Raw genomic sequence first — 13447 nt, forward strand, 5'->3', positions numbered from 1 at the left:
ATTTGGATGGATGAAGAAATGGAAAGAGGAACGTTACTGCTGTAGAAAGTACACAACAAATAAATTCTTGGAGTCACAAATAAGATGTTTTGGGATGCCGAACGCATGAAAAGATGTTCAACATAACTAGCCAAATCAAAACCATAATAAGATATTGCTACATACCTATTAAAACAGCTAAAATAACAAATGGTGGCAACACCAACGTCTGGTGAGGAGGAAGACGAACGAGATCTCTCATACACTGTAGTGGGAATGTACAATGGTACAGCCACTCTGGAAAAGTGTTGGTAGTTTCCTGTACAGCTCAACATGGCTTTATCCTACTACCCTACAATGGCACTACCGGGCATTTTTCCCAGTTTATGGTGACATAAAAATTTGTACATAGAAGCATTATTCATAGGAGTCCAAAACTGGAAACAGCTCAGATGTCCTTAAACAGATGAATAATTAAACAAACTGTGGCATATCCATGCCATGGAATAGTACTCAGCAAGAAAAAGTAACATACTGTGTGATTCCACTTACTGACCTTCTCAACGTGGTCAAACTGGAGATAGTGAATCGACCAGTGACTTCTGGGGGTGGGGCTGGTATTGCTATAAGAGGGTGTCACCAAGGCAGTATTTGTGGTGATGAAGAAGTTCTATACATTTATCACTGTGGTTGTTACATGAATTGGCACATGTGATAAGATGACATAAAACTATACACACACATTGTACTAACGTCAGTTTCCTGGTTTTGACAACATGTGATAGTTATCTAAGTGTAACCAATGGAGAAAAATGGGGAAAGGTTACACAGACCAGCTCTGTGCCATCTTTGCAACTTCCTGTGAGTATACAATATTTAAAAAAATTTTTTTTAATTAGAAAATTGCAATGCTCTTGAAGAATGTAAGTCATCAATCTGGCTGAAATGAAAGACGCTTGAGAAGAAATAATAGGTTGTCTATTTAGATAGGTAAGGTGGGATTGGACAACAGAATACATTTTATATCAGACCAAGGACGTGACTTTAATCCTGAAGGGAATGATTGACTGCTGCTGACTTTGAGCATGAAATTAATGAGATGATATCAGAATCGTAGAAATATTAAATGTGGAATGGTATGAAAAAGGAGGCAGAGAAAGGTGAACACCAAAAAATTTAGTGAAGAGGTGAGGTACAGACCTCAAAAGCTGAAGAACTGGAACAGGCAAAGGCCAGTGGGAATGGGAAAAAAGCACCAGATTCAAGAAATATTTCACGGAATAATTTATAAAATTAGAGAGTCAATTAACTGAATATGGTGTAAAGACAAGAATTGGTGTCACTTCCTGATATGGTCTATATAAGCAGAATTACTTCATTTTATTAGCTCTGTGACTGAAGTTATAAACATACCCCCTAAGCCTCAATAGTTGCATTGATTGCTCTTCTGTTGGTTTCTCTGTAAGCCATGAGATTTAGGGAGAACTGCTGACATTAATTTCTATGTGTAAAAAACAATTTTGGGGGGATGACAGAGTTATGAAATACCTTCTTGTAATCAGTGTGAGCCCATGTGAGGTTGGAACCAGGTAGGCATATCCTTTCCCAATTCCACAATCAGTAATATCTCCTTGGTAGCTGGAAATCAGCCACAGTAGGAGTATTTACACCACTAGAATTGGCAAACAATGTAAATGAGAGCTTTGTTTTATTTTTGAGAGTGGGCTGTTAAACATTCAACAGTGTAGCACTGGCAAGAATTCAGAATGGAGAATGTTATATCTGTTAAAGGAGCTCTTACAGATTATACATGATGGGACCTCAGATCAGATAGGACACCCATAAACATTCCAAAATGTCACTGACATACAGAACTAATGTTCATCAATATTGTTCTTCTGTTTGTGCTCTAATCAGTTGAAATTAAGAATGAATGGAATCTGAATATACCCTTAAAGGTGAGCTAAACTAAGAAGTGTTCTGTGAATTTACACTTAGAGTATCTTACTTAAATGGACATTAGCCCAGCAATCTTCCACCCTTGGCCTAAATTTAGTTTTCTCTGCAACTTGCTGTATAAAATGCAACCCTGAGGACAGCATTCCCATCTGCACCATTGACCATCGTGTCCACAATGCTTCAACAGTGTCTGGCGCTGAGAGGGTATCAATACACCTTTGATGGATTAGCATTAGTTATTTATTTATTTTGTTTTCTTTTTATTATTGAAACAGAATTCATTATACATATTTATCCAATTGGTATTAAAAGCTCTTTATTGAAGCTGCTCTATGTATGGTGGTGCCCCAGAATCTTGCTCAGGCCCACAGTTGCATGAGTGTACCAGCAGGCCAAGCACTGGAGGGAAATGCTGAGTGTTGGAGCCGCAGGTAGCCAGCTGGAGCAGTAGCCCATTTAGAGAATCAGGCTCTGTGACCACCAGAATAACAGAAGCAGCAACTGCTCTACCAGACTACTAGACATCAACATGGATAGACTAAAAATATGATAAAACAAGGAAATACAACACCACAAAAGGAAAACAATAATTCTCAAATACCAGATCCCATAGAGCAGGAAACCTTTGAAATATCTGAAAAGGAATTCTGAGTAACAACCTTAAACAAACTCAGTGAGATAAAAGAAGACTCAGCTAGACAGCACAGTGAAACAAGGAAAATAATCAAGGACTTGAAAGAGACAATTAACGAAGAGACAAATAAAATAAAGAATGTGGCAGAACTCTTGGAACTCAAAGACTCATTCAATGAGATAAAAACTACAATTGAGAGCATAAGCAGCAGGCTAGTGCATGCAGAAAAAAGAATTTCTGATCTTGAAAACAGTCTTTTTAAAATAACCCAAGCAGACCAAAACAAAACAAAAAGCAAGAAAAAGAAACAGGAAAGAAAAAGAAAAAGAATAAAAAAATAAAGAAAATCTAAGATGGCTAGCAGACCACCTTAACAGCACAAACATTCAAATCATGGGCAATCCAAAGCAGGAGGAGAATGAAATAGTGGAAAACTTTCCCAGGTATTGATAGAGATATGGACTTCCAGGTCTAAGAAGCTCAAAGGTCCCCAAACAGGTTCAATTGAAAAAGGGCCTCTCCAAGACACATCATATATATATATATATATATTGTTGTTGTTGTTGTTGTTGTTTTGTCTTTTTTGTGACCGGCCGCACCACAAGCGCACCAGCCATCCCTATATAGGATCCAAACCCGCGGCTGGAGCGCTGCTGCGCTCCCAGCGCCACACTCTCCCAAGTGCGCCACGGGGTGGGCACCAAGACACATTATAGTTGAACTGGCAAAACCCAAAGATGAAGAGTGACTCTTAAAAGCAGCAAGAGAAAGGCATCAAGTCAAATATAAGGGAGTCCCCATCAAACTAACAGCAGACTTCTCAACCTAAACTCTACAGGCCAGAAGAGATTGGAATGATATACTCAAAGTACTAAAAGAAGAAAACTGCTTGCCAAGAATACTATGTTCAGCAAGGGTATCTTTCAGAAATGAAGGAAAATAGTGCATTTCCACTACAAACAAAATCTGCCGGAATTTACCAGTACATGACCAGCTCTATGAGAAACCTTTAAAAGAATCCACCTGGAACCCCCAAAACTATAATTACCACCATGAATACACCAGAAATAACAAACACCACTGGCAGAGCAGATATGCAAATGAGAAAGAGAAAGAAACTGTATCATACCACATCAAAAAAAACAATAAACACCAATGGCAAACAATAAAAGGAAAAACATATTAAAATCAACCATAAAAAGCAATTAAATGTCAACAGTAAGACAATACCTTTTAATAACAAACCTAAATGTAAATGGATTAAATTCTGCACTCAAAGGACATAGACTGATCAACTGGATTAAAAGTTAGACCCAACTACATGTTGTCTACAATAGACTCGCCTCACCTGTAAAGACACACAAAGAATAATAGTGAAGGGATGGAAAAAGATATACCACACAGATGGAATCCAGAAATGAGCAGGAGTAGCTGTTCTTATTTCACATAAAATAGACTTTAAATCAAACACCATAAAGAGACAAAGAAGGTTATTATATAATGATAAAGGGATCCATTCAGCAAGAAGACATAACAATCATGAATACATATGCACCCAAAACTGGAGCACCAGATATATAAAGCAAACATTATTAGGCCTAAGGAGAGAGATAGACCCAGATATGGTAATAGTTGTGAACCTGAACACCTCTCTCTCTAAGCATTGGACAGGTCACCTAGGCAGCAAATCATCAGAGAAACATACTTTAGAGAAATTAGACTTGACAGATATCTACAGAACATTTCATCCAAGAAGTACAGAATATAAATTCTTCTCTTCAACACATGAAACATTCTCCAGGAGAGACCACATGTGAGGTCACAAATCAAGTCTCAACTAATTTTAAAAAACTGAAATCATTTCAAGTATCTTTTCAGACCACAATGGATGAAAATAAGAAATCAGCAACAATCAAAACTCTGGAAACTATACAGACACATTAAAAGCAAACAACAGGGTCCTAAATGACCTATGAGTCCAAGAAGGAATTAAACAGGATATCAAAAAATTTCTTGAAACTAATGAACATAAAGACACATCATAACAGAACCTGTAGGATAGAGCAAAAGAAATACTAAGAGGGAAATTTATTGCAATGAACGCTTACATCCATCTATCTATGTATACATATTTATTCTCGTGAATATATATTAATTCATCTACCTACATATGAATATGAATGTGTCTATGTAAGTAGATGGATTCACGTAGATGAATATATATTCACATAGATGAATATGTCTACTTAGAAAGATTCCAAGTAAACAACCTAACATTACATCTCAAAGAACTAGAAAAACAAGAACAATCCAATCCCCAAAATGGAAACAAATAATTAAGATCAGAGCAGAACTAGATGAAATAGTGACCCCCCCCAAATACAAAAGATTAATGAAACAAAAAGTTGGTTTTTGAGAAGATAAACAAAATAGGCAAACCATTAGCTATGTTAACTAATAAAAGAAGTGAGAAGACCCAAATAATTCAATCAGAAATGAAAGAGAAGACATTACACCCAATACCACAGAAATACAATTTATCATTAGAAATATTATAAACAACTATACACCAACACATTTGAAAACCTGGAGGAACGGGATCAATTTATGGACACATACAAATTACCAAGACTGAACCAAGAAGACATAGAAAACCTGAGCAGACCAATAACAAGAATTAAGACTGAAGCAATAATCAGCAGTAACCAACATAGAAAAGCCCAGGACCAGAGGGCTTTACAGCTAAATTCTACCGAACCTTTAAAGAGGATTTAACACAAATTCTTTTCAAACTATGCCAATAAATTGAAATAGAGTCCACTTTCCAAAACTTATTCTATAAGGCCAGCATCACCCTGACACCAAAAGCAGACAAAGATGCAACAATAAAGGAAAACTACAGGCCAATATCTCTGATGAACATAGATGCAAAAATACTCAACAAAATATTGGCAATCAGAATACAGCAACACATAAAAAAAATTATACACCATGATCAAGTGGGATTCATCCCAGAGATTCAATGATGGTTCAACACATGCAAGCCAATAAATATGATATGCCTTGTCAACAAAATCAAGGGCAAAAACCATATGAATATCTCAATAGACACAGAAAAAGTATTTGACAAAATTCAGCATCCCTTCATGAGAAAGACTAACTAATTTGGTATAGAAGGAAAGTATCTCAACATAATAAAAGCCATATATGACAAAACCCACTGCCAAATCATCCTGAATGGGGATAAAAAGCTTTCCTTTCACGAACGGAAACAAGACAAGGATGGTCACTCTCACCGCTCCTTTTTTAAATGTAGTATTGGAAGTACTAACCAGAGCAATTTCTTTCTCAGTCAAGAGAAAGAAATAAAGGGCATCCAGATTGGAAAAGATGAAACCAGACTGTCCCTCTTTGCAGATGACATGATTCTATATATAGAAAAAATCTAAAGATTCTACAAACAAAAACAAAAACAAATACAAACAACAACAACAGAAAAACACCTTTATACCTCATAAATTATTTCAGTAAGTTTTAGCATACAAAATCAATACACAATAATTAGTAGTATTCTTATACTCTAACAATGAAGAAGCAGAAAAAGAAATCAAGAAAACAAGTCCATTTGCAATAGCTACCAAAAGAATGAAATGCCCAGGAATAAGTTTAACCTAACAGGCGAAAGATCTCTACAATGAGAACTACAAAACACCGCTGAAAGGAATTAAAGAGGACACAAACAATGGAAAGACATTCCCTATTCATGGGTTGCAGGTATTAACATTGTGAAAATGTCCATACTACCCAAAGTGATCTACAAATTCAATGCAATCCCATCAAAATACCAATAACATTCTTCACAGAAATAGAAAAAGAAAAAGAAACAACAATCAAAACATTCATGTGGAATAACAAAACAACCCAAACAACCAAAGCAATCCTGAGCAAAATAAATAAATAAATGCATAAATACATAAATAAATAAAATCGGACACATAACACTACCGAACTTCAAACTGTACTGCAAAGCTATAGTTACCAAAACAGCATGGTAGTAGCATGAAAATAGACACTCAGACCAGTGTAGCAGAATATCAACCTACAGACTTACAGCCAATTGATATTTGCCACGGGCAAAAAAAAAAGCACATTGGGGAAAAGACTGCCTCTTCAATAAGTGGTGCTGAGAAAATTGGATATCTGTATGGGGAAAAATTAAACTAGATATGCACCTCTTACCACATACTAAAATCAACCAAAGTAGATTAAAGACTTAAGTATAAGATCTGAAACTGTAAAACTACTATGGGAAAATATACAGGAAACACTTCAGAAACTAAGTCTGGGCCCAGAGTCTATGAACAAGAGCCAAAAAGCACAAGCAACAAAAGAAAAGATAAACAAATGGGACCATATCAAACTAAAATGCTTCTGCACAGCAAAGGAAACAATCAACAGAGTGAAATGACATCCTACAGAGTGGGAGGAAATATTTGCAATCTATACATTTAAGGGATTAATATCCATAACATACAAGGAACTCAAGTGATTACGCAGTAAAAAACAAATAACCAAATTAAAAAATGGGCAAAGGAACTGAATAGACATTTTTCGAAGAAGGACATACAAATGGCCAACAGGCACTTTAAAAAAATGCTCAACGTCACTAATAATCAGGGAAATACAAATTAAAACCACACTGAGATATCACCTCACCCCAGTTAGACTGGCTGTTATCAAAAAGATGGAGAATAACAAATGCTGGTAAGGATGTGGTGAGAAGGAAACACTCCTACACAGTTGATGGGACTGTAAATTAGTACAACCACTATGGAAAGCAGTATGGAGCTTTCTCAAACAACTACAGATTGATCTTCCATATGATCCAGCAATCCCACTTCTAGATATATAACCAAAGGAATGGAAAACATCATGTCGAAGGGATACCTGCACTCCCACGTTCATTGCAGCTCTGTCTACAATAGCCAAGACATGGAACCAACCTAAATGTCCACTGACAGATGACTGGACGAGGAAAATGTTGTATATATACACCTTGGAATACTACTCAACCATAAAAAAGGAATGAAATTCTGCCATTCGCAGTGACATGGATGAGCTGGGAGAAAATTATGTGGAGTGAAATAATCTTCACTCATAAATGTGAGATTAGAGAGAAAGAAGGAAGGAAGGACCACAGTGGTGTTGATGTTGGAGGTAGGGTGCAGTGGGACCTGATAGTCAGCCTCAATCTACCCAGCTTTTTTACCAGGTTCTTGACTCTGCCTCAAGAAAGAATTCAAATGAAGAGTCACAGCAGAAAATGAGAACAGTTTTAATGCACTACATAAGAAATACAGGTTCCACAGAGAAAGTGTGGCATAGTTCCAGAGATTGAGCAGGGCCCACACCAAGTTTAACACAAAAGCAAGAAATACATACTTAAAGCTCAGTACAGAATGCAGGCTGGTTCAAGAGAGTGAGCAGCCACTTGCTGAAAGTAAGTTTGATACAAAGTAAAGTATCCACACCTCAGCCAGCTCCAGTTTCCTGCACGAAAGTGAGCAACAATCCCTCCTTTGTCTGGATTTGGCTTTTATAGTTCCTCTATCTAACAAATATTCAGTTAAGAGGGTGGCTCCCAGTTATGTAACATTTAGTCTTCCACATGGTCAGTTGGTCTCTTCCTGGAGCATGTTCATTGGTCAGACCCTATAACATGCACCAGGTATATTCAAGAATTTTCAAGAATATTCTGTTCTGTCTACTGTGCATGCCCAGCAACTGGATTTGCATAAGCCAGGCCCCTGTGATTTCATTTTCCTCAAGATGGTGCTGAAAATAGGTCTAACTAGCAACAGTAACTTTCCTCTGGGGAGGGCTTAGAGGAGGGGGCCTGAGACCTCAGAGAGTGGCTGGAAACCCAGAGGCATATCCTAAAACTTGAGCCCAAGGAAACTGAGCACCTGCTATATCAGTGTGTTGGACTTGCAGAGGGAAAGAGCACACCTAGAGTTGTAGAGTGGGGTGGGGTGGGGGGAAGGGAGAGGGGGAGGGAAGTTGGAGATTACTTAGGTAGGGAACATGGGAAATAATCTCAATTTCTGGTAATGGGCATGGTGAAACTATTGATCTGGCCCTCACATCTTGGGCACAAGTGGTGATGGTCAGCAGTGTACCCCATAAATATGCATAACCAAAAAACAATGTCCTGACATTTATATGGAACAACCAAAGATCCTGAATAGCCCAAGCAATCCTGAGCAATAAATAAATGAATAAATAAAGTGGGAGGCATAACACTACCTGGCTTCAAATTATACTACAAAGTTATAGTAACCAAAACAGCATGGTACTGGCATAAAAACAGACATACAGACCAATGGAACAGAATAGAGAATCCAGAAATGAACCCACATTTATACAGCCAACTGATCTTTGATAAAGGCAACAAGAATATACATTGGGGAAAAGACTGCCTCTTTAATATATGGTGCTGTGAAAACGGGATTTCATTGTGTAGAAGAATCAAACTAGATGCATATCTCTAACCATATACCGAAATCAACTCAAAATAGATGAAAGACTAAAATGTAAGACCTGAAACTATAAAACTTCTACAGGAAAACATAGGGTAAATACTCCAGGACAGAGGACTAAGCAAAAATTTTATGAATAAGACCTCAAAAGCATAAGCAACAAAAGTAAAAATAAACAAATGAGATTACATTTAACTAAAAAGCTTCCATACAGCAAAGAAAACAATCAACAGAGCAAAGAGACAACTTATAGAATGGGTGGAAAATATTTGCAAGCTATGCATCTGACAAGGGTATAATTTCCAGAATATGCAAGGGCCTCAAACAACTCAATAGTAAAAAATCAAATAACCTGATTAAATAGCAGACAACCGAGCTTGATAGACATTTCTCAAAAGAATACATACAACTGGCTGACAGGTATATGAAAAAAAATTCAACATCACTAATCCTCAGGTAAATGTAAATCAAAGCCACATTGAGATACCATCTCAGCCCTATTCAACTGACTATTATCAAAAAGACAGAGAATAACAAATGCTACCAAGGATGTGGAGAAAGGGAGCCCTCCTACTTTGTTGATGGGACTGTTAATTGTTGCAGCCATTACAGAAGATGATACAGAGCATCTTCAAACAACTACAGATAGAACTGCCGTATGAAGAAGCAATCCCACCGCTGGGTATACACCCAAAGGAATGGAAATCATCATATCAAAGGTATACCTGCACCCCTGTGTATACTGCAGCTCTACTTACAAGAGCCAAGTTATGGAACCAACCTGAGTGTCCATTAACAGGTGACTGGATAAGGAAAACGTGTTCAATGTACACAGTGGAATACTACTCTGCCATTCACAGCAACATGGATGAGCTTGGAGAAAATTATGTTAAGTGAGATAAGCCAGGCACAGAAAAAGAAATGCCACATGCCCTCTCTCACAAATGGGAGCTAATAAATAAATAAATAGAAAAGAAAGAAACAACAATCACAATAATAGGATGAACTTTAAAAAAAAAAAGAAGAAGAGAACTGTGGTTATTAGAGCTGGGAAAGGGGATGTGAGAGGGGAGTTAGGGAGAAATTGGTTAATGGTCACAAAGATTGACTATGTTTTGTAAACATGAAAATACTAATTGTCTTGATTTGACCACCACATACTGTACACAGGTATTGATATTCAAATCTTTACCCCAGAAATATGTATAATCAACTATGTTTCAATAAAAAACTGTTAAAATAAAATAATTCAATAGTCATAACACTGTATATATAACTCAGTGAAAATATAAATTGTTATTTTAATACAATATAAAGAAATAAATAATTACTGGGCACCTAATCTGGGTCATCTCAGCAGTTTTATGTCCTGCACAGCAGGGACTCAGTGGTTGTTGACAGAATCAGTTTTGGGGGAGTAAAACTAGTGCCAAATGAGACTAGTCAGTAATAAATTTCTAGGTAGAAATTTACGGCTCTATACCTCGGCGTTTTCTGGAGATTAGTGTTGAGAACCCGATTAACTCTATATGTTTGTGCAGTTGTAAAGACATTTTTTAATGTTTAATTGTATTAGTTGTTAATGGCTAAAACAAGAATGGTGGAAAATGACAGTAACGAAAATATAGACAATAAAATCTAAATTAAAAAAAAAATTATTCTCCCTTATTCTGCTAGTTGAGATGTAAATGTAAAACTTAAAGTACAAAAAAAACCCCTAAAACTCAGAAAATAAAAAGCTCTTTCTCATCAGTTTGCGGTTTAGATGGACATATGAGCTAGATAAGGAAACTGTAGCTATTCTACGAAAAAAATAAAATTAGGTTCTAAGCAATTCAATTGCAAATTCACTCTGGAAACCAAAACTGTCACAAGTCAGGGATTGTTTGTACTGTCCTATGTCATTAGTTACAGTGGGGGAGTCAAAACTCCCGAGGTTCTGGGGCTACTCACGGCTTGTTCCCTCTATCTCTGCCATCAGTTTCCCATACATTAGAATTCAGTCCCCAAACCAACCTGAAATGGACACCAGCAGCAGCAGTGTGGAGGAGGCATCCACCCAGTGTGGGCAGGTGGGGAGGAGAGCTGGAGAAGACGTTTCTTGTCTGCGGTACTCGACATCTGTGGCCACCCTCCCATGATTTTAGTTGCATCATGATCCTCAGCTTCCCAAGGAAGAAGCCAGAAAGCTCACAGCCCAGGTTCTGCATAGCAAGTGCGGCCACGTGACCTGGGTTCCATGAATCAGAAAGGAAAGTAAATCTGGTGAGCGGAAGCAGCAAGCACAGATGTAGAGATTATGTTTCTAAGGAGTGGTTGTATTCATTGAACATCTGTCCTCCTCTCCTGAGGTCCCTGAAGCTGAGGGACAGAGGCCATGGTTGTCACTGGAAGTCCCTCTGGTGAGCCTGGGCATGCACACTTCACAGGCTGCCTCGCTTGCTCTCCTAATGTGCCTGACAGCCACTTCATCACCCTCTAAACAGTCCTCTTGTTAAAAGAACTCTGACACTCCAAAGCCTAGAATGCATTTACCTACATGATGATACTAGAGTTGTGCACTGTACCCCAATGTGCAGCTTCTCCCATCCTTGTAAGTCCCAGTCTCCTTGACGTTCTTTACTAGAGATGATGGGGACTCCATGGAGCTCTTGAGAACCCCACAAATAAAATTCTGCCCTCCAACCCCAACTGAGTATAGAACTATTGAAGAGTGACCCTGGACTTTCTGGTCATCTAATATCCACTGGCCCTGTGACCTCTCCACTGGGTCCTTCTCAGTTACTGGATCTCATGACCTCATTCTGGTCAATGTTGGCCACATTGGTTACACTCTGGTGAGGTCACTGACACCCCCATGGCCAGTCTAACTCATCTCTGCAAAGTGTAATGGCTGCTACTTCCGCCCCTCCAACCCTCTCTTACAGCAAGCAAGCTCCCATGACTCACATTCCTGAGACCATGGCAAGTTCATCTCCAGCACTTGCCTAAAGAGAAGGAAAATAAAGGAGCAGTGATCCAAACAGGAGTCACTCCTATACTTGATTAGTTGTTCAGATGTCTAATCTAACTCATGTAAACTTATTTATCATTCCATTGTTGGTACATTTATTGGTGTTCAATAAATGCTTCTGAAATCAATGATTTCAGTTATTTTGGAAATAGAAACGGCTTAGCTCTTGTGGACCATACCAACCGTGAAGAACTGTAGAAGAGGCCCCTGCCAGGGACAGTAATGGAGCTAGTGCATTGTACAGACAGTGGCAGCAGGTGCCCTCGCAGCTATGCTGTTGATAGCTGTCATTGCTGGGATTCACAAGCTGAACATCCGGTGTTATAGACTGAGTTGTGTTCCCTTAAAAAGATGCTGAAGTCTTCATTGCCAGTGCCTCAGAATGTGACCTTATTTGGAAACAGTCTTTGCAGATGTAGTTAGTTAAGAGGAGGTCATACTGGAGTAGGGTGGGCCCCTATCCAGTATGACTAGTGCCCTTATAAGATCATCACATAAAAACAGAGACGCAGAGAGATGCCATGTGACAATGATGGCAGAAACTTGGAGTGATGTAGCTGCAAGCCAAGGAATGCCAAAAGCTGACAGCAAACACCAGGGCTAGAAAAGGCAAGGAAGAATACTCCTCTACAGGTTTAAGAGGGACACCTTGATTTATACTTCTAGCGTCATGACACCTTGATTTCAGACATCTAGTCTCCAGAACTGTAACAGAATACATTTTAAGCCACCCAATTTGTGACAATTTGCTGCAGCAGTCCTAGGATAATAACATACCTAGGATAGGACATTTAAGAACTTCCAATAATGCAATACATGAATTCAGATACATGATAGTGAAAACAGAATTAGACAAGATTATCTCTCCAAGAGTAAGTTTTGTTTTGATTGTACACGTTCTTTGCTTATAATCAATTAAATTTTATACTGCTCCTTCCTGACTTTCCTACCCCTAAAAAGTGATAGCATTGTTTTTTTAGTATTGAGTAGCAGTGAAAGGGGTTGTGGATAGGAAGCAGGTATCAAAAAACCAAAAAACAATGTGAGGAGGCCAACATGATTTTGAACTAACTCCACCTAAATAACTGGCACATATGACTACAGAAGTTAAAAAGGGAACCAAAACTTTAGCAACAAACCCAGAGCCCCCTGACACATACACTAATTCTGCAAAGATCTAGAGACTGATTAGCACTTGATTCCTGTCCCTCTTAATTCCAGATACAGTCATCCCTCAATATTGGTGGAGTATTGGTTCATGTACTCTTATGGATACTAAAATTCAAAGATGTTCAAGTTCCTGATATAAAATGGCATAGTATT

At 38.1% G+C, this 13447-nt stretch overlaps 1 pseudogene; it reads right to left on the minus strand.

Moving 5' to 3' along the window:
* The window catches only part of LOC134375879 (RNA-binding protein with multiple splicing-like), a 29841-nt pseudogene that overhangs the window by 10067 nt on the left and 6327 nt on the right, over window positions 1-13447 (minus strand).

This window comes from Cynocephalus volans, chromosome 4 (genome assembly GCF_027409185.1).
Source record: "Cynocephalus volans isolate mCynVol1 chromosome 4, mCynVol1.pri, whole genome shotgun sequence".
Classification (NCBI taxonomy): Eukaryota; Metazoa; Chordata; class Mammalia; order Dermoptera; family Cynocephalidae; genus Cynocephalus; species Cynocephalus volans.